The sequence below is a fragment of the Ambystoma mexicanum genome, chromosome 6p, assembly GCF_040938575.1.
Source record: "Ambystoma mexicanum isolate Mex_15411 chromosome 6p, UKY_AmexF1_1, whole genome shotgun sequence".
In the NCBI taxonomy this organism is placed as follows: Eukaryota; Metazoa; Chordata; class Amphibia; order Caudata; family Ambystomatidae; genus Ambystoma; species Ambystoma mexicanum.
Genome location: NC_090935.1, coordinates 932,724,632 through 932,745,994, shown reverse-complemented (window position 1 = coordinate 932,745,994; position 21,363 = coordinate 932,724,632).

Here is a 21,363-nt window from a genome sequence, read left to right as displayed (position 1 = left end):
GGAGCCGTCGCTTTTAGCGGAAGCTTCGCTAGATGGAAAAAGAGGATTCCTTGGCCGGCGCGGTGATTGCTTAAGACTTTGAGTGCAGGTGTTTGTCGAATGAAACGACCCTTCCAATGTCCTTGGTGGCACTTCTTTCAATGCTGTTGGTACTGCAGTGGCGAACAAAGGGACTTCCTTTCTATTGTTGACGACCTCACTGGAGTTTTGTCGTGGTTCATCAGAGTCGTTCAGTTTATAGACGTCAAAGCCTAATGAAAACAATGCCACGTTTTCTTCTAATATTGACGTAATCAGAAGGTTCGATGAAAAGTGAAGCAACACCTTATCATTCGTGCCTTCAGCTGGAAACTCCACGACTTTAATGTCATTCGAGGTAATTGCACGTAGGCTTGGTACCAGGTGAAGTAATTGGAGAACCGTTCTACGATTCAAAATCAGATTCGCAATTGGATTCAAGCTCTCGATTGCCAGTTTGTGTACACACACTTTATTCGGCGCTGATTTTAGGCCCTTGTCGTGTGAAATTTGGGAACGTCTATCACCCACCAATTATTTTAAGCTTCTTCGATAACTTTCTGGGGGATCATTCACAACAAGTTCCAGCTGAGACTTTTCGGGCTCCTTGTTCTTGTCTGTTTTGATCAAGGGGCATGACGATGCCAAGGATCCCCTTGGTCTACTGCTTTGCGCCTGAGCAATAAAAAGGTTTCGTTTATCGGCCACGGTCATAAACACAGGGCTGCCTACTGGCGGACACATAGTAATCGAATTATCACAGGCTTCAATCAATTCACAGTGTCTTTCGTGAGATTTGTGTTTAAGAGTAGAATTTTTACCAATAGCCTCCTTTGTGCAAGGCTGCTTCATTATTACAGGCTTTGAAGCAACTTTATCCAATAATAATACAGGCGTCTCCATACCTTGAGTCAAAACCACTTTGGGTAATGGCACAGTGATTTGGGGCACATCAAAGCTTGTCGGTAAGACAGGTTCTAACTCTACGAGTTCTGAATCGTCATAAGTTGAAAAATCTAGGATTTCAGTTAAGCCGTCCTCAGACGGCATGGTATTCTTTATTTGAGGTTGTTTAGCTGAGATCAAATGAGCATTTTTTTGTGATGTTAAGGTGTTGCTCGATGCAGGGACTTGAGACGTTGAAGTTTTGGCCGAGACACTAGAAAAAGCTTGTGCCATTTTTATATTTCGTAAAAATTTCTGAGATCCATTTGAGACGTTTTTCTTTGGCTTTTGGTTCTTAGGTTTCTTGCTGGTTACAACGTGGTTTGATTTTAAAGGTGAGGTTGCCAACTTCCCTGTGACTCTGGAGGATCGTGTAAAAATAGAAAAGACCTTGGGTTGACCTTCATTTGCGGAGATACTCGCAACTTCGGTAGTTGTTTCAGTTACAGTATCAATGCCCGAAGGAGACGCCGTTTGGGGGTCAACGGAGGCCTTATTGGCGGCGCCTCTGGCCTGCTCGAATACTGTATTAAAGGACAAATTGACCCTGTTTGATACAGGCAAACTTGCCGATAAGCAAGGACCAGTGGATGAAGTAGGTAAGATAATCGGAGGCCCTGAGACATAGGGGACTCCAAGGGCCTTTACGGGAGTCGAAACAAGATCCACTTCCGTTAGGGTATTGTGCATTGCTTGAGACGACTGAGAGGAAAGAAGATCTTGGTTAGAGACAGCGTCCAATGGAGAATGCTGTTGTTTTGCTGGTTTAGTAAAGACTTGTTCAACCTGAGGTTTAACTTTCGTGCTAGGGAACTTACTACATGGGCGCTCTTCAGACGACCGCTCGCCTACAGTTTTAATGTCATGTATAAATAGGGCAAGGGTCTCTCGCGCCACTTCGGCGAACAATCTTTTATCAGATGCGTCGGTTTTCTTGCTCTCATTTAACAAGACAAACGCTCCTTCCAGTCTTTTAAGGCACTCATGTTGCTCGACATACGAGCGGTCGCAAGTTTTTTCTATTTGAGTTAGTTTTGAGCTCATCATTGCGACCACCGTTGTTAAGTCCTTAGTGGCTTCATGTATGTTTTCGTACAGTTTCATGAACGGGGCCAATGAGATCGACGAAGAGGCCATAAAAAGGGCTTGTAATTCCGTTGATGAAGGCATCGTCGGCAGAGTTATACAAGATGAATTGGGTTGAGGCTCAGAAGGACTGGCCACATGAAGCTCCTTCTCACGACGAATTTTCGGAAATGGGCGTTCCATTAATGAAGAATCTGTGGAGTCATTGTGAGAGGAGTGGTCATTGCCACCGGATTCATCAATGGCTCCATCGGACTTCCATTTGGAGGAGGCAAGTCTTTTTTGGGAAGACAAGTATATTTCAGATGTCTCGTGCCTCAAGTCGGCCTTTAGGGACTGATCGGTTGATTTTAACCGTTTGTAGCACGAGTCAGGCCATATATCAGAAATTGCTCCTAATAGCTGGCTGTTATCACGTTTAACTGCAGATTTTACTTTCGGTTGGGCTGAGAGATTCGGCGCTTTCGGTGTCTTACTTGCGCACATTTTATTCAAGAGCGTTAAATTCTGCAGGACGTTGTTCACTACCCCAAGGGAGTCTCTTCTTGCGAGCATTGAATTACGTGCCTCTAGCTTGCCCATTGTGCCATTCTCCAGATTAAGAACGCAATTTCGGTCACAGCCGTGCAGACTTGAATTGGAAAAGTTATGTTGAATGCTAAAGTTGTTCGCATTCGTGTATACGATTTCTTCATGCGAGCCCTCTGTGAACAGATTCGTGATGACACTCACTGGAGAACTCGCACTGATCATTGTGCTAGCGTCATTTAGAGTAGGACCCGCGTCGTCGCTAGGTAAGCTAAGAAAAGAGTAGGTGGACGGCCGAGGCCCAGCGGTCTGATTTACGGCAATGATCAGCTCCTTCTCTTGATCAAATTCCTGCTCTACAGTGAATTCGCTGCTAGAGGGCGCTGCTCCATTGACTCCGAGACCTCGTGCTGTGACTGAGATTGAGTTACCTTGGCCGCGCGTGTTCGTAGCCACACACGCTCCGAAATCCGCCCCCACGGCATCATCGCTCACGGGAGCGGCGGCCAAACAGGCACACCCTACGACGAGAGCTGGGATGAAAGATCCGCCACAGCCGCAACTAGGCGGTTCAGCGCCGTCGCTATTGTGGGGCTTCGGCGGGGCTTCACAGGTACCGCGACATCCAGGTCCCTCAATCGCCTGCAGGGGCTCGCCGGCGTCCAGCGCACGGCGTTCACCTTCCTCCCCGCGCCGCCCGTAAGTAATAGTGCAACCTGTGATAGAGTCTGTGCTAGCGTTGCATGTATTATCAAATACATCGTCGGAGCGAGGAGGCAGATTAGCAATGGTGATTGTTGCGTTTTCACAATCCAGTGCCTCGTGTGCTTGAGTAAGACCTTCATTGAGCTCGGCAGACTCAGGTTCAGAAGTACAGGAATGATAGCAACTTACTTTATGTGAACGAGAACGTGGAAGACGGCAAGTAGCCTTTGTCTCGTCGGGAGCCACTGCGCCGTCACGCCGCTTCTGTGCCCGGGTCCTTAGCACGGGGGTTTGAGTAGACGCCATTACTCGCTGCTCGCCAAACAGCAAACAGCTTGCTTCCACAGCCCTTTCCACCTCAGGGCTTCACGCCGCAAGGGTCTCGGAGGCGGCCTCAAGTAGTCAGCTGGGTGGTCAGCTGACAGCTTGCTTGTAGACTGTTAAAGGCACACGCACCTCTCCCCTTCTTCAACGGGCTTCTTTGGTTTCCTCAAGGTAACAATAGGATGATAGGAATAACACTTTCCACTCGCCACAGCAAACAGCTTGCTTCCACAGCCCTTTCCACCTCAGGGCTTTCTCTTTCAGCTAAGCGGGCTAGGTAGTCTCTTTGCAAGGACATTCTGTGCAAGTCTAATTCTCTGATCTTTTCATTTTAAGCATTTTCAAGTTCAGAAGTAATTGCTGGACTATCTTTGGCCTCCCACGACACACTTGTTCAGCAACCTTCCTTTCTGTCTGGTAGAGGTGTATATCCATCTATGTCAGATAAGGACTGCCCTTCCTGATCCGATAGGCTAGGAATAGGTGAGCCGACCTGCCTCTCGACTCTCTCTTCTCTATAAGTGGTATTCATGAGGTCAGTTCCAGTCCGTACATGGGAGGTTGTAGGTAAATGGCATACATTCCTTGATAGGATAGGTAGTTCTCCTTAGTCCCAGGGCCATATCTGATTCCCTGGTAGGTCAGGGTGTCTCAATGGCAGTTTTTATTTTCAGATTTCATTTTTCTAATTTCTCACAGGTGTTTCTCTCTGCCAGTATGTTCTGCTCATATTCAGAGAGTTGGGCTTTTGACAATTGCTAGCTAAGGTGCTGCTGCAGGTGGAAGGGTCTGGGGTACAGGGAGTCTGTGCAACATGTACAATGTGCCCTTCACTACTACCGCAGCCATGGCACCTTTACCTCAACAGTCAATACCAGAAAGTGCTTGCAATTCTCAAGTGACCAAGAGTGGACCCCATGTGGTTCATCAAATACTGGCCCATAATCAATATGCCCTCCCTAGGTTTGCTGCTTGAGGATGCAGTGGCTACTGGTTTGCTCCAACAGATGTAGGCCATCGACAGTCGTCCGTTTTGTGATGTTATTGGGCCTCATTATGACCCAGGCGTTAAGGGTTAACGCCGCTGTTAACCCTTAACGCCTATTCTGATTTTAACGGCTGCTTTTAGCAGCCGTTAAAATCCATGGCGCTAACCTGCCATGATGCTAATTACGCCACCGTAATTTACGGTGGCGTAATTACCGTTTCCCCACTCCCATTATGCCCTATGGGGCAAAAATGGGAATGGGGAAGGGAAAATGGGAAATGGGGATTTACCGCCCCACTCACCTTGGAATGGGGCGGTAAATCGGCCATCCACCATGGTGTAAACATAGTTTACACCATGGTGGTAATGTTGGCGCAATTAGCGCCTGGGTCGTAATGACCCCCATTGGCTTTTACTTCAGGTGCAGTACGTTGGGGTGATACACGCCTGCCAGTCCCTCTTTCAGGTGTACTTTATGTTTCAATGGTGAGCCCTTGCATGATAGAGACACAGACGTCCTTTGCCTGGAGCTGGGGGCGGGGGGGGGGGAGGCATTATTCATTGAGACTGTCTGTATGATTGCACCTCTCACCTGCAGCAATCACATGTATCCTCGTTTAGTGACTCAATGTGGGCCATAAATGCTGTGGACCTAAGGCACAGTGTTGGGAGACCCTGGGGAACTGCTGTGGGTGTATAAAACGCTACCGTTTTTCCTTTGCACCATTGAGTTTTGCGGACTGTTTATTTTGCGAACCAGCTTAGCTTGGTATGCAGTAGTTTTACGGAGCGCATTTTTAGCAGTATCTCTTGAGATATTGCGCTATAAAACCAGGGCCAAAGTTACTCAGGCAAGGAAAGCTACTGGCACACATTGGTGTCTCTTCAATTAAATTGAATGTAAAAAGGTAAAATCTAAGGTGGCTAACAGGTGCGCTGGAACACCTTTGGGCACTGTAATTCTGTGTTTAAATTACCCCAGCTGTTCATATGGGTTTAATGATGTACTACCACCCAATATGTTGTACAACCTTCGTGTCAGAAATAATTCTGTGAATCTCTCAATTTGCATTTTTTTTAGCTGAATTGCGGTCTTTACTTGGACTAATTTAAATAGTTCAGGTTTGCAGATAGGCGTGTTTTCTATTTTCATGAATTTCTCTTGCTTGGGCTTTGCATGTTTGCCACTTGCCAGTTGGTGATCCTTTAGAGGGTGCCTGGAGATGCGGTAATGGTGCCTGTTCCTGGATTTTGAAGAGGAATGACACGCATGCAGGGGGAGTGACAATTTCACACGATGAGACTGTTAGTTGCTCTATGGTGGAACCCATATAGTTCGCTGATCGGCAGTGAAGCTTGTCTTGAAGAAGGCGTACAGTACATTACGTCCGAGAAGGATACTTCACATGGGTAATCCAATACAGATGAGTAGGGTGATCTATGTGCAGGCCAAGGGACATCATTGGTTTGCGAGCGCGCCTGCTGAGTGACAGAGCAAAACAAGCACGGATGTTGATCATCCGTAAATACCAGCCTCCTGCCCTCACTCACCCACTGTGATACTTTCACCCCCTTAAGAACGATCAACCTTGTATTGCATAGGTAACAAATCACATTTTGTATGCAACATTAATCAGCACGTTTAACGAAAGGAATACATGTTTTTTTTATAGCATCCAGGAAATCTTAATTCAGTATTGCAAATAGAGCACCAATACAGCTCGCTACCAGCGAATATTCTTCAGTGAGGCAGTATGCGTGCTGGGAAGCTGAGGTCTAGTTTTCTCGTCAATCTTTTTATTCTTAGGGCTTTTCAATCTTAGACAAAACCTGCAAGTATGTCTTACTACACCAAGGCAGTGTCGGCCATACTGGAACCTCTGTCTGCTCTTTTAGGTGAACGATTGATACTGTTGCAAACCATTGCTCTTCAATCCGAGTATGCACATCAAATACTAGGCTGGATGTTCACCATTGAAGTAATAATGTGTGTCTCAATGTTTTGTTTCAGTTTAACTATTTCTCCGAGCCATTGCTTTTTTTGGGGGGCGGGTTGAGGGGGCAGTTGGGGGGGTTGTTAGGGAGGGGCAACATTACATACGATAGAAGTCTGGTGATTTCGGTGAAACATTTGGTGGTGCACTGTTGATGGTGGTCGATGCTGAATATGTAGCTGATGATGGAAGAAACAGAATGTAATCATAAATCATTCACACATAATACGTTTCTTTGCTTGTGAGTTGACAATAGCAACATTTGAGGGATAGCTGTGTATCGGACGGTAATATATTGACATGTGCATAAGTTGCAGATTTTAACAAAGCTTTATCCAGCCGCATCATTTGCAGTGTCCAAGACAAAAGATGCTTCTCTCATTCCTTATGCTCCCGCACTGATGCTGCAGTCCATTCTTCTCTACACAATGGGGGACACACATCTGCACACTGGGGTGATATGCAATATCTACACAGAGACGTCTAATGCGATATTCTATGCTCACTCCCTTGGCATGGTGAATCAGAATTCTCATGTTCAGCATGAATTATTGTATGTGTACTAATCTCCTTACTCGAGCCACAACATAATTGTATGTTTTACTTATTGAACACTGTTTCTCGTGTGTGAACCATGCCGAAAGGTTTCGAAGCACAGTAATTGCGAAATTAACAGCTAGATAAAAACGAAAACAAAACAGAACATAGCTTACAGTCAGACACTACAACAGTCTGAAGGGGAAAATGAAAGGCTTAAGGGCGTTCTGGAAACTGTCAAGGAAGGAGCCAGGCACAGTTTGTTGTGCAGAATATTAACCACGAACAATTGTGTTGTGGTCTTTGGTCACAAGCTTTAGGGAGGTTTAATCATTAGCAGTACTGGCATCCTGTGTCTCTGGAACCACCTATGGAAACTGCAGCTTGCTTGCTAGGTAGAGGGATTCTGCAATGAGGTCATGTGGACAAGGTATACGATGGGTATGTTGGAATCAGGAAACTGCCAAACATAATGAGCACACTCCATTACGTAATAGCTGAGCTACACAACAGCCATGCAATGATGGTGTGTTCCCATTATTCATGCTTCAACTACCTCCCTGTCTATCCTTCTTTTGAACACATGTACAAAGTATTCATTGTTTCAGGGACAGGGATTTATATCGTATATGGTTAATCATGCAAAGACAACACGTTAGCACAAATATGGGCAGCATCTTATTTCTCAATTAGCATCAACAATTTCTTGGAGCGAGAACTTGACACCAATAATAAAACATGTAGAATTGGGAATGGTCATGTGATGAAGTGTTCCATTTTCTTACTTTTCAAACGTCCAAATGCTTTTACACTTAAGAGTTTCCGTCTACTGATTTAATTGCGGTCGTCCGCAGTGTTCAGAAACCTGAGAATCACCCGCATCTGCTGTACGCTGGGGTACCGGATGATGTCTAGCTGCTAAACTCTTTAAGGGAGCTTTCCATTATCCCACTCAGTGGGCATTCCATGACTATGAGGATGGAAAAACGAAATCTAACAAGGAAGGAAGCAAACCACACAAAGTTGAACAAATTGCTATCCACTTACAGAACCCTCAATTGCCTCAGATGTGAGCAGGGAAATCAAAGTTTGCTTATGTGTTTTTCTCGAAAATGATGCATTTTACGACATATGTTAAAGAAATTGCTATTTTCTTAATGAAATTCGTGGAAAACTCATTAAGAATTAGAAAGGAAACACATTACAACACAGTGGACATAGTTGTCATTCTATAAGCGGTAAAGTACCTCCTATTTTAAGTTATAAGGATATTCCAAGCTACTAAGGAGCTCTGTGACTAAATAGAGGAACGTGATCAGAGGCGAGTTCCTTGATGAGGTCACAGGACTCCAAGGTGACTTGCAATACCCTTTTTACGTATGGGTGGGTATTTTATTTCTCCCATACATGGCCACACACTATCATCTCCTTTATTATACGACCTCTTGCTTAATCTAACAAAATATATCTTCCATTTGTAAGTGCTTACAATCAATGTAGAATCTGGTTTAAATAATAATAATAATAATACTAATAATACATCGGAAATTGTAATATGTTGCAGACTAGTTTAATTAGTTAAAAAAAATGCATCAAAAACCTTTTGTGGTTTAAAATAAATGAAAAAATGCAGATAGATTATTGCTTCTTGTGTTGGGCTCCGGCAGCAAACAAAATACACTTAGTATCATAAACAATTAAATGCATTGCTGTAAAGTGTCACAGGAAGCTCCTTTAGAAGACTGAAAAGCTTGTCACAGCTTTAATCAAGTGCTGCAATAACTAATAAAATGCTGGTATGTGCTGGCTCAAGCAGCAGACATTTTGACATTACAAAGCACCTATAATAACTGATGACAGTCATGTAGTGTTGTCATTTTTCTATTACAGGTCAGTAAAGATGCCACAACTAGCCTTTATTATGTAAAGGCTTTTATACATGTTAAGCAAGGGTGTGGGAGCCCCTCTACCGAGGACAGACATGGGCCAAACACCCTATCCTATGGAATTTCTTCCACCCAGGAGGGTCTACAAGCACGTTTTAGCTCACTGCACCCTTCACAGAGGAAAAATAACAATTTGCATATCAGTATTTGTCCCAGCCACAAGGGCAGTCCAGCACCGAAATGCTATGGCAATTCCCTTCTGAACAAGAGTACCTTCTCGCAATCCCAGACACATGTGTCGGCCTTGTTGGGCCTCCTTGCTGAGGTGAAGCTGAGCCTCTCTAAGCAGAGTGAGCAAGGGGTCCATGTCTGGATTACCCAGGGTTACTTAGGGTGAATCCTCAAGTTTTACAAACTAATCAAGGATGCGGGAGCCCCCCTACTGAGGATGGACATGGGTCTAATACCCTGTCCTATGGAATTTCTTCCACTCAGTAGGGTCTACAACCATAACAAGTTCTAATCCAGGTGTGGACCACTTGTTCACTGTGCCGTAGAGAGGCACAGCTTCACCATCCTTTGTAATTTTGTAAAACTTGGGGTTTCACCTTAATCAACCAAGGGTAATCTGGACGTGGACCCCTTGCTCACTATGCCATAGAGTGGCTCAGCTTCACCTCCTTTGTACTTTTATAAATGTGCTACAGGCTGCGATGTATTGTAAATCACTGCATGCAGACAATCTGCAATGTTGGAGATCATCATCCCAGGTATAATGTTCTTGCTTCCTGTTAATAAGGAAATGTATTCCAGACATGAATGTATGTACCTTTCTTGCTGAGTAAAGCTATCAAGGTTACCTGTAAATGACCATAAGCCATTTAGTATATGACATGAAAATAGACCAACCTGAGGGAATAATAGGTTTCTCAAATAACATTTTAAAAGCTTCCTAAATCACTGCAAGTAATAATTCCGGGGCATCACAGCATCCGCCTGAAATTGACCAGGGCCATCACCATGATATCTCACATGGCACCTTGTAGGATTATGTTGCTGGAATCACTATTTAAAAAAAACATGATTTAGTGTTTATGGTCAAACAGATCTTTACATCACATATTACAATTTTCAAATTTATAAAATTACACTTAAAACCAATTCATTTACAACAGTTACAATTACACTTAAAACCAATTCATTTTAACAATTAAAACATCAATTTTAAAGAATCAATTTTATCAAGGTGCAATAGCCTTTTATGAGTACTAGCTCAAGAATGTAATGACCAGGCATCAGATAACCAACAAGTCCAGTTTCACTCCACATATGCAATCCGCTACGTACAGAAGGTTCACAATGCAGCCAAATGTTTTTCCACCTTCTGCCATACGTGAAATGTGGCTGCGGTTACAAACAGGGATTTTGCTCCATAGATGGAGCTCCAAAATTGGTCTGATGTATAATCCACAAAATTATGGTAGCCCCTCGTATAGAGAGGTGCGAGCACAGTGCATTGTGCAAGTAAGTGTCTAAACGATTTCACTGTTGTCTTACACAGCTCTTTTCCAGACCAATCCACACACCCATGTTTTCGTAAACCGGTAGGGTTTCGAGACGCAGGGCGATGATGAAGTGTACCAATTTTGGAGAATAGCTTTATACCAAGTGGTCACGTGGGCTATTTATATTTATGCCCTGTGTAAAATACATACTATATCTATGTTTATTAGCTAGATAGTCAAAGGACACCCTGCGGTCATGGTCCTTCGACTTTCTTTCAAAGTCCAACACATACACCTCACCTAGTGAATCTGATAAGCCCTTCATGCCAATTAGCACGCAGAGGTTTAAAACAAGTTTTTGAATGTTAATAAACCAAACACTGTGCCCGCAGTGTAGATCATGGCACTTGATTATATTTAAGGGTCTGCCCTTTTTGTTGAAGTATATAGTGCCCCACCACTTATTAGCAGCCAGCTGCCAAAGGACATGTAGGGATGGAAGTCATAATTCTAGGCGCAAGGCTTCCACAGGTACTGATTTTGGAAGGCCCAATATCGATCTCAAAAAGAGCTGACGTTTCCAGTGCGTATAGTATCCCCTGCACTACAGATGACTTGTATGCAGTAGGTTTAGCCTCCATGGAAAACCCACTTCCCCCTGCCTATCAATCACGTTTCTTAAAGAGAGCCATTTAATCCATGCTGATGCGGAAACCACCCTCACTTGATGAGTACCATTCAGGTTGTCTGCTATGTGCATGCCTAGATATTTGTAGGTCTCAACCTGTTCTAGTCTTTTTCCACCCAATCGCCTTGTAAACCTCTTGCCCGGTAAGCTAACTTACCTATAGACATAACCTTTGTCTTCCCTGTGTTTACTCAAAGGCCAATTAACACTGCAGACTTTGATAAGGTGTCAAGCAAATGCTGAAGACCCATGGGGGTGCAGTCAAGTATAACAGTGATGTCTGCATAAGCGACACTACTTATATTTTTACCCCCATAGGTCCGTGGATGATTTTGTACTGCTTCAAGAGTTTGGGCAAAATCTGCCACATAGAGTTTGTAAATAATGGGGCAAGAACACAACCCTGCTTCAGGCCAACATTAGTGTAAAATGGTCTCGTGAGGGAACCGTCCTGTGCTAACTTAACCCTTAGTACAGTGTCCTCATGCATCTGTCTGATGAGATAAAGCAGTGATGCATTCAGTCCCTAACCTGACAGTTTATCCCCAAGTCTACCCCTATCTACGGTGTCAAATGCTGAGGAATAATCCGCGAAGCACACGTAAAGACTAGTGCCAGGATTATGCGGCATGTCTGATATCAGTGTGAGGAGCATCCAGATGGCGTGTTTAGTGCTGTGCCCCGTCCTGAAACCCGTCTGCATAGGGTTCAGTATTTGATTTGCACATGCCCATGTGGAGAGTAATTCCAGCAGCAATCGGGAAACGATCTTGGAGATTTAGTAGTCTAACATCGCCAGTAGTTGGTAGTTGTCCAGGTCCGTCCGTGGGCCCTTCTTGTATACTGGAATCAAGATAGACTCCAGCCATGTAGAAGGATAGTCACCACTCTCACAAACAAGAAGGAAAAGTGCCCGCAATAATTCTGCCCAATACTCAGGGTCGTTCTTCAGGACCATGTTCCAAAGTCCATCTGGACCTACAGCTTTCGATGATTTGGAACTCACGATTATTGAGGCAATGTCTGCCTCCTTCACGTGATGCCAGACCATTGAGCCTGTGTTGGGACCTTTTAAAATGGATGTCTTGTGCTCAATTGCCATCCCATAGTTTTTACCAATGTGCATGGCCCAGGTGTTCTTTTCGGAAATGCCACGTACCATTCGTTCCGTTTTTGCAAGGCTAAAGTTTCACAGCAGGAACCAGAATTTCTTGGTGTCGTTGGTTTTAATTGTTCTGTTAATTAGATGCCATTTATGAGCATTGATGTTATATTTATATGCACGCAGCCTGCACTTATACTTTGACCTTGCTGCCACTTTAAGTCTGCATTTTTCACTGACCGATATTTGTTTGTTTTTTGTTATTTTGCGAATGGTAACTTTATGAGATCTCTTACTCTTTGCTATTTCCGTTTCATACAAGTACAATGGGTTCGTTATATTTTTTGGTCATGTGACCCGCTGCCTCGTGCATAGGATATACCTATCCAGCAAACATTTCAGGTCCCAATCATGTCCACTAAGTAATACTTCCTCATTTTCTATAGTAGTTCTCAAGTTTGAGGTAAATTGGCTAATGTTAAAAGCTGGCCAGCATAGCCTGTTCCCCTGTGAGTTTAAAGACGGATTCATGCCCATTCACGTCCCCTGCTGTTTGCTTATTGGTTTAAATGTTATGCTCAATACAACATGGTCGTTTATATTTATGGGGCTAGCTTGCTATTGCGGCGAGTGCTTAAAAATAGTTGAATGTACAAAAATGAAATCAATACAACTATTATAAGTTCTGTTTGACCAAGTCACTATAGTGTCCCCCGAGTTGTCACTGAGCATCTCCAGGTCATATTCTAGAAGAGCTGTACGCCAAGTCAGGGCCCTTGTCTGGGCTACGCATCCTCGCTTGCCCCTTTTACTTCCATTCAAAGGATCTCTGCAGTCTATGTTAAAATCACCACTTAAAATGATAGCAACTCTGGAGTGTCTACCACACTAGTTCCATAGTGTCTCAATGACTGCGGTCATAAGGCATTTGGTAAGGTCCCCACCCGGTGGATCATACAGCACTAAAGATGGTCTGTGCCCCATGGAGGGTTTGTGAGGATTACTGCCAAGCGGTTTTTCTGCACAGTTCTATCAACAAACTCCACTAAGTTAGCCTGATTTTGCTCCTATGCAAAGCTCCCCTTTGGGGTGACCCATTTTGACTGGAGCTGCAAGGCTATGGACCATGCTGTAGGCATCAAGTTGAAAAGGGGAGGTCGTCCAGGTTTTCTGCAGGGTAAAGACCTCTGCCTCGGTCAAATTAGCTAGCCCTCGTGAATTTCCAGGAAAAGGATTGTACCCTCTTGTGTTCCAGGACACAACCTTTGCTGAGGATGTGTCCTGTAAAGATGGAGATCAGCAAGTAGCATACATTCTAGACCAACAGACCTCCAGTCTCCTTGGCATTCCCCCAGTTGCCGTGTTCTCCTGTGCCACAATATAGCCAGCAAGTCTGCCCAAGGCCCCCTGTGATTAATGGGAGCCAAGGGTTGAAAAGCAGTAAATTCAAGGCAAAAGGCCTGGAATGCTTATACATGCTGTATACGTACGCGTTCAACAACAATAGGCGAATGGAAAGATGCGATGACCCAATGCTTCACACTTGAGTATATAGGCAGTTCTAGTAGAGCTATGTCATTGCTTGATATTGTGCAGAGGTCAGGTATGGTATGCATGAGTTTCAGAAACCATTTCCTATTTAGGAAAGGACTGCTGGATGTTGGAGAATGTTTGCCCAATTTTATGTGTCTGCATTTGCATACCGGGTAGAGTTGGGGTAGGTAGAAACATTTGGGCTGAATGAATTCCCAGGGCAATTGTACCAGGAGATTTCTGGAGTGACCATGGCAGGTGGGTCATACAATGATTTCTGTGCAACCACTAAGGATGTCCCATATTGCACGCTGCTGGTGTCCGGCTGTTTTGGGGGTGGACCTGATTGAACTATAGGGGTCATGATACCAGATGATTTCCCCTACGGGGTTGTTGTCGAAGCGTGAGCCGGCTGGCCTGCTCTTGATACCACCCAATTATCCAGTGGGCCTTGGAGCATGACCCGTTGACATCTCCGTTAGTTAGTTAGTTAATTAATGACCAAATACGTCCCCAATGATGTAGATGTATGGGGAGTAGTATTAGAATTTACGTTGGTCAAGGACGAGCCCTCCTCCAGTTGTGTTTTTTGAGTCACCAAAGGCTGATTGCCCCTTGGATCAACCTTAGATTTCGATTGGCCTCGTGAATTTTGCCCAGTAGTGTTTTTAGGAAGTGTTGTTCTTCTGCTATGCAGGAGCAAAGACGGAATAGGGCCTCTATTGGATTCCAGGTTGTCCAGTTTGCTGGGTTTTCCAGCTCACCTTGCTGTACTGCAGTGGATTTCCCCCTGTTCACAGACTCGTAGTCTTCCTCTCCATCCTCATTTCACTGTCGCTTGATGAAAAGTCTGAGGTGGAAAGGAAGTCTTCCAGAGCTGGAGTATTGGACAAGGTGGAGCCAATCATGTTGTTATATTCCGGTTTTGACGGACCCAAGGAGTTTCATTGTAGGTTCAGACAATGGGTTATTAATGATCCGTTGTTGTCGATATTAGAGAACCCAGGTAGAAAGGTCTATTGCAGTGTTCATGGGTTCCAACGCACCGTCCTTACGGCTGGATGACATAGCAGTGTTTGCCACAGAGTTTTACACTTGCACTGTCTGTGCTGCTCCAATGAAAATGGTAATTTTGGGTTGTTTTGAGGCCTGTACACCTGTGCAATCCTTATTTGTCCTTTTTAGGGTGGGGCGGCCTCCCAGGTCTCGCTTCCCTGCAGTTTGAGTTCTTGGGCGTTTGCCCTTACGCTGCGCACTGCTCCGTAAACCGTATGTATGCAGGTTGGGTTTTGTCATTGCGGCTCGTTTAAGGTCAAAATTATACTCTGTGGCCTGAATAAGTGGCAGTGGAGCTGAGTGTTATGCTCACTTAATCGGGCCACATGATACACAAGGGCGCAGCACTGACAGGCTGCAGCGGTTTATATTCTTTGCATCAAAAACTTTCCAGCGAAAGTAAAATGCATCGAAAGTGTCCCAACGAAAATGTTTCCATTAAATGCATTGTTTAGTATTTTCTTTTGGGGGGGGTCTCCCCCAAACCCCAATTTTTTACCCTTAAAAACCCACCCCAAACAAAATTAACCCTTTACTCCACACATATATGCATTTGATGGAAAAAAAATGTGTTGGAAAACATTCAATGGAAAAAGGTTTGTTTGATGGAAAGACTGCTTACTTTCCGCTGTGGCCACCAGCACTTGCCACCTTCAGTTCCCGCTTTCACACTTATGATCACATCTATACTATAGGTGGTCACGATAAGCCAACCCTCCCTGCATACTGTGTTGTGTGATACAAGCTAAATTCACAGTCTGCAATGATCCGCTCGAGCCTCTCTCTTGTCAAGTCATAGATAATCCGGGCAGCAAAGCTTCAAAAGCCGCAACTGCCGGAACTGCCACAACTGCCCTTGGATGCCCTTCGTGCCACTATGCGCCTTTAGAGGGGTTTTATGGTTAATCCCAATGATGCTTCCTCCCCCTCAGCCACAAAGTGATGTGGAAATGGTAGAAGGACTATCAGTAGTTCTTTGCTGATTGCTGCTAACACGCAACGCTGGCACATCAAATCTTCGTTTTCTCGAGTAGCACAACGAGGATATCACAGGTAGTCTTTCCCTGCCACAACTGCCCTTGGATGCCCTTCCACTTGCCTGGCAGGCCATACACATAAGAATGAGTGTAACATCACTTTTACAAGTAGGTTTATGGTCTCTGTGTGGGAGTAAGCTTTGATATTAATATGTTATTGTTTCACCAAATACCCTAACATATTTATGACAGAAAATCACAAGATGGAACACATTACCTTTGCTACTGTGCACTGTTTTTGTTTTTGAATGACGTTGTTTAACTTATTTATCTTACCCATGAACGAGTTATATCTGTTCATGCTTTCCGTATTAATGAAATAGTTAGGGCTTAAACATGTTATGAAGGTTATTTATTACAAAAATTATTTAGGATTAGTTTAGGGGCATTGCAAATGCTAAACATTAAAACAACCCCCACTTTCTATTAATGTTTATTATGGATGTTCCTATAATAAGTCAAATGTCGAGTAGCAAAAAGATAATTCTATATATTTTTGTATATAACAAATGTAAAAGATGTTTAATTCAAATAACTTAAAACAATTATATTTCATGAGAGACAAAAGGTGATTAACTCTTATGCATTGTATCCGTAGTTACAATGCCAGCAATTACTTCAAAGTAATTAACTTAGATTTAATTACTCCGCAAATACTTTGAAAATGTGTGAAAGGTGGGTGGGGCAGGCTTGAGTTCGGGGTAGTAGTGTCAGGGAATGGGGTCATGGCGGAGAACCCCCCCAATTTAGAAAAAAAAATCGAAGTAACATTTTGAAGTAATTACTTCAAAAGCAAATTACACCGCACCCTTATGAATATGAGGGCTGAAGGGAACCTTACACAAGAATATGCGCAGGGCCAAGCTAGTACCAATTTGTCAAATACCACAATTTTATTTAGCCTTATTGAGTGCCACTCGGAATGCAAGGACACTTGTTTTATTTTTTTTTATAGGTATTTTGCATTTTGTTAGAGAAAGCAGAACATGTGTGTTTTAACAAACCACTTCACGTAGGACAACAGTAGCTATTTAATTACTCGGTGACTGAACATTGAAAGAAGTTATGCGAGGTATGAAGGAACAAAATCCAAGGTAGAAAGGGATATGAGGCCACCCAGTAGCAGTCAGGAGAGGAAAGGGCAGGATCCCCCAGTTCCTGTTAGAGAAAAAAGGAGGAGATCAGTATTGCAAGCACTCAAAACCAGCCAGGTGGATACATCAATCCAAGACCACATTACAAAGCAAAGCATCACCTGTGGGAAAGTTGTATGTGAAGAGGAGAGAGGTGAATACACAGACTATTGCACTCTTCTCCAAGTGCCCTTTGCCAGGCAACCCAGGCCAGGATACCCTATACCAATTAGGTACGTGCTGGAGTGGGTCATGCATGTGGTCTGTTCAGACCAACACCTATGTCCCCTAAGCGTCAAAGCATTTCTGGGGAAAGATTAGCATTAGCAACAGTCAATAGGTAGAATCAGTGTAGCACGCAGCTAGAATGGACTGGCTTTTCTACATGAAGGTGAAAATCAGGTCAACAAAGGGTCACATAGTATGTTGTGTAAGAGTTTGGTCTTTTTGAAGGCCACACAGTCTGGAGATTTCCCAGCAAGCCTCTGCACCCTAGGCTTCTTTTGTGTGACAACCTATTTTATTTCCATATTTTCTCATAGGAAAAGGGTTAGGTTTTCTGAATATTTGTAATATGGGACCATTTTAAACATTATTTCCAGGAAGTCTTTTGGTTCCCAGTCCACCACTGGCCATACACACACACACACACACGCACACACACTGGTGTCAGAGGTTGTCAGTGAGTGTTAGTGTGTGGCATACAGGTACCAAGCAGATTATTCATGAAAGTGGTATCAGGGTTAACAAAGGATCTCTTGTGTCTGTGATCCATTGCACAAACATCAAAAGGTCAAAACTATGGCTTCACACAAGATAATCTCCTTCAGTGTGTGCTTATTCCCTTGAATCTATTCTGTGGCATACAGGGCTACACTTTCTTCCAAATGTTGTATGTCGGACCTCTGCCAGTGCCAAGATCTGCAGGGCCATGAGAGTTTCTCATACAGTCGAGGCATACTTTGTATTTCATGAGTCAAGTTGATTCTCTTATTATAAGGAGCCAGTGACAGTTCAGTATGTGGTTCTCGATTGTGTCATTTCAAAAGAGTTGTCAAAAGAGTGGTGGATCAACTTCTATTTTTCCAGAATTATTGTCTCTCCTAGTGATTTTAGTTTACAAAGCACACAACTTGCAGTCCTGTTCTGGATAAGTTGTAGAGGACAGAAAACAGGAAGATTTAGAAAGATGCTGGTGCAGTAGTACTGTCTAGAGAGGACCAGACCTCTGGAGACAGTGAGCTTCTGGGGGAAAGTGAAGAAAGGAAGAATACCTCTGAGGAGGTGCAGCTGATAGTTTGACTTCTTAGAGATGTCAGAGATGTGAGGAGAGAAGGAGAGGGTAGAGTTGAAGATGACTCACAGGTTCTTGGCCTCACAAGTAGGAGTAAGAAGAGAGCCCCAATTGGGAGGCCAGAGAGAGAGAGAGAGGAAAGGAGGGAGCTGGTGTTCGGATGAGGAGGACCTCAGTCTTCCTGGCATTAAGGTAGAGAGCATTGGCGGCACACCACTCCTGGATTGCGTACTGGTTCTAAACCAGTTGCAGAAAGCCAGAGAAGGCACAGTGGTGTAAGACCTGAGTGAACTTCGTTTTAGGGCAGGAGATCACCCCTGAAGGTCTGAAATGCCTAGGCGAAGAAGGTGGAATCCTTAGTGCAATTAAAAGACCCTACTACTCTGTCAGAATTAAGAAGACTTCTTGGACTCACTAATTATAATCGAAAGTTCATTGTAGACTATGCAAATGTCACTCGACTCTTGCTCCATTTATTAAGGGCTGGATTCAAGTGGGAGTGGGGTCTGGAACAATCTGAGGCAGTGAAATAACTGAAGAGAAGCATTTCCCAGATTCCTTGTTTGGCTTACTCCATAAAGACCAAGGAGATTTTCTTGGAGACAGGGTTCTCAGATACTTGCCTAACAGCGGTGTTGTATCAAAAGCATGACAAGGTCAACAAAGTAATCTCGTACACGAACAAGACTTTGTCCTCCGTGGAGGAAAAATTCAATGACTGCGAGAAGGCACTCCTGGCAATGGTGTGGGCGTTGAAAAATTACTGCACATTCATACAGGGAGCGAAGACTCTTCACCAACCATTGCAATATCTCCAAAGTGAAAGTGACAGAATCCGGGCGGGGAATGTTATTAATTCCAGAATTACTTCCTGGATTCTGTCTATGTAAGGCTTTCCTGTGGAGGTCAGATATGTCCAAAACAAGTAGAGTCCTCTAGCTCAAGGGTTAGCAGACTTGCATGATTGTGCTCAAGAAAACTGTCTCTAGGATGAAAGTCTAATGACCAACAACAACATGGAGGTGTATTCAACTTCCCCACGCAAGGTCTATGGATAGGCGCTCCTACCATGTGGATAACGAGAGGGAAAAAATACTGATGGCTGGCATTGGGAATTGTCAGGTTGCAGGGTTGATGGCTGTTTATGAAGCCATACTCACTGCAGTGCACCACCACCTCAAAGTACTGGTCATAATCACTGACTCTGATTATGTCAGGAATGTGTTTATGAAGCACCTGATTAATTGGAAGAATCAAGGCATGCTTTGTGCCAACAACAAACCCCTAAAGCATGCCAAATTGATCCAGTCAATCGACGATCTGGTGACCTCCAAAGAAATAACCATTTATTTGAAAATAATAAGGGGTCTTTCCAAAATAGAGGGGCCAGATAAGACTGGGAATTACATGGCTGACCGGCTGGCTAAAACAATAGCTCTGCAAGGGTATTTCATAGAAACAGAATCCTTGCTGGGTGAAATCCAAGTTGCCGCTGTCAAAAGGTCACAAATCCATGCTAACAGCGAACTCTCGACAGCCCAGTGGAGTAAAGATACCCTAGATGCTCATTTAATCACTGCACAGAAAGAAGACCAGATCATTGGGAAATGTTATTGACACATTGAAGACCCTGTAAGCTTTCCTCTAGCAAAGTCGGATTATACTGGTAAAGAGGATCTCCGGGTGTTGATGAAGTTTTCCAAGATGTTCTGGATCCAAGACGGTTTGTTGGCAAGGAGAACCCTATCTGGCTGTGACCAGTGGATGGTAACTACATAATTCTGAAGCCTGATGTTTAATCACACCCATGACTTGACCACTGCCAGTCATAGCGGGTTTGACACGACATTAGAAATCTTGTGCAAGGTTGCCTACCGGCCAGACATGGGTCAGGACCTCGACACTTACCTAAAAGTGTGTCTTGCGTGTGCTCAATTTCAACCCAGTTCACCCACACACAGAGCTTCCCTACAAAAACGGGGAATGACACTGCCTTGGTCAGATTCTGCTCCCTAACCCAATACCCACAATGTCATTTCCCAGGCACAACACACATTGTATACACACCTTCCTTAATGAAATGCGAACCACACATAGCCCCCTTCCTCTCCCTAACCTAAGACACAGACAGCTCACACATATACACACTCTCTGTTACCCAAGACACATAACAACCTGACCCCTTCCCTCTCTACCCTAACAGCCATCAGATGCAGTACTGTAACTTGCACAGTGGCTGCCCCGCTGAGCCAGGGGCATTGTAGTACTCTGCTGCCTTAGCAGACCACCTACATCTGTTGTGGCGAACATATAGATAGAGGCAGGAGATGGAAGATTGTATGGCTGTTGAGGGAGCCCTAGGGCTTCTAGCCAGTCACATTGTGAGATGAGATGAGTTCACCGTCAGCTGCTCCAGGTAGTAGGCCATTTGCCCAAATGCACCCTGCTTTCCGCAGTTGCTTCACTTGGCTTCTTACTTTTTGGGACAATTACAAACTTAAGTGGGTTTATGACACACAAAAGAGCCTGGTTATGCTTTCCCGACTTACAAATCGGTTAATTGTAGGTATCAACCTCCGATGGCTGTCACATAACTTCTTCAGATGCTGCCATGTATTTCTACAGTACTGAATTTGCACATTTGGCTCATTTAGGACATGGGATACCTTGACCAGTAGCCACACATGCCAACCTCAACAAGCCAAGGTCATCTGGGGTGTCTGGTTGGAGATGATTTCAGATTCCTGGGCTTCCACGGCACATTCAAGTGATCATTCAAGTGACTTGATGTTCGACCACTTGTCAGTAGTATCTCTGTCATGCAGCCCTTGTTGTAGTGGTGGTGTTGGCACCAACATTCATGGTGGTGATGTCAGCAGACATACTGGCGATGGTGGTTGTGGAGGTGGTGGTTGCAAAGCAGCTCTAGAGCTGGTGGCAGCTGACTGAGATGGTGTTGGTGGCAAAACTAGAGGTAACAGAAACTTCCTGTAAGTGATCACTG